The sequence below is a fragment of the Octopus bimaculoides genome, chromosome 19, assembly GCF_001194135.2.
Source record: "Octopus bimaculoides isolate UCB-OBI-ISO-001 chromosome 19, ASM119413v2, whole genome shotgun sequence".
In the NCBI taxonomy this organism is placed as follows: domain Eukaryota; kingdom Metazoa; phylum Mollusca; class Cephalopoda; order Octopoda; family Octopodidae; genus Octopus; species Octopus bimaculoides.
The window spans coordinates 8,471,067-8,472,898 of NC_068999.1; positions in this window are offsets into that span (position 1 = coordinate 8,471,067).

Below are 1,832 nucleotides of genomic sequence, written 5' to 3' on the forward strand. Positions count from 1 at the left end.
CATATTGTCGAAAGGGAAGTGTTCTCCACTGCCAGAAAAACCCAGCAGCAAAAAAATATTCATGCTCAACACTGCGAGGAATATATTCTTTTGTATTCTAGGCACAAGGCCCGAAATTATTGGGGAGGAGGGGCAGTCGATTAGATCGACCCTAGTACGCAACTGATACTTAATTTATCGACCCTGAAAGGATGAAATGTAAAGTTGGCCTCGGCAGAATTTGAACTCAGAACTTAAAGACAGACGAAATACTGCAAAGCATTTCGCCTGGTGTGCTAACGCTTCTGCCAGCTCGCTACCTTCTTAAAATTTCAATAATATTCTACTCTAGGCACAAGGCCCAAAATTTTTTGGGAGGGGGCCCAGATGATTAGATCGACCCCAGTACACAACTGGTACTTAATTTATTGACCCCGAAATGATGAAAGGCAAAGTTCACTTCAGCGAAATTTGAACTCAGAACGAAAAGACAGAAGAAATACCGCTAAGCATTTCACCCGGCGTGCTAACGTTTCTTATTTCTTTATTGCCCACAAGGGGCTACACATAGAGGGGACAAACTAGGACAGACAAAGGGATTAAGTCGATTATATCGACCCCAGTGCGTAACTGGTACTTATTTAATCGACCCCGAAAGGATGAAAGGCAAAGTCGACCTCGGTGGAATTTGAACTCAGAACGTAGCGGCGGACGAAATGCCGCTAAGCATTTCGCCCGGCGTGCTAACGTTTCTGCCAGGAATGTATTAGGAATGAAAAATAATCATGCTAAGCAGTCATTAAATACAGTTCGTTAAAATTTTTATTTAAAGAGATATTTGGTTGAGTTAGAATTGATGGTTTGTTGAGAAGAAGCTGCACTGGTATGTAACCTCTCACTAGAATCCTTGTGAAGGTGTGTGGATAAGTGGATGATAAAATGATGACAATGAGGATGATGTTGATGATGATGATGATGAAAACAATCTCTTGCTACTAGCAATGTAGCCGATTTTTTTTTTGTGTTTGAGATTGTATGTCAGCATGTAAGATGGCCATTAAATGATAATGATGATGATGATAATAATGATAATGATGATGATGATGATGATGATGATGACTATAACGACGATGATGATAATGACGATGATGATAGTGTTGATGCTGATGATGATGATGACGACGTTGATGACGATGATGATTACGTGATGTTGACAAGGACGACGACGATAATGACGATAACAACAACGATGATGATGATGACGATAACAACAACGATGATGATGATGATGATGATGATGTCCAAATGTTGTGTGTCATTCAATTTTTATTTTGCAACTATTATTGTTGTTCTTGTTGTTTTTGTTGGTGGTGATGGTGTTGCAAGCATCATTGTTTCCATTAACTGCTGTTGTTGTTGCTGATGTTCCTGTTGCTGTTTCCGGTAACAATATTCTTGTTGATGTTCATAATGATGCAGTCATTAGTTGTTCTGCTGTGGTTGCTGCTGCAGAGGAAGTTCCCTGCATTCAAACCCGAATGACTCAGACCAATCATTGTCTGAGCCTTAAGCAAGGGAGCTGTCCTTTGTAAGGGACAATCTTTGTGTTCCCTTCTGCCATGCTTGACTGCTCTGTTTGTGCTGCTGCTTCTTCTTCTGCTGCTGCTGCTGCTGTTCACGGCTGCGATATTGAGCACTCAGCTGTGCGTTCCCTTTTAGTGTGACTCGACAATGCTTCCACTTCATCCTGGGGCTCAGACACTTTGATTGGTTACCACGGCTGAGGATGGTGGTGCTGCCTGGCGGTTTGGTGGTGATAGCACCTGATATATATATATATATATATATATAAA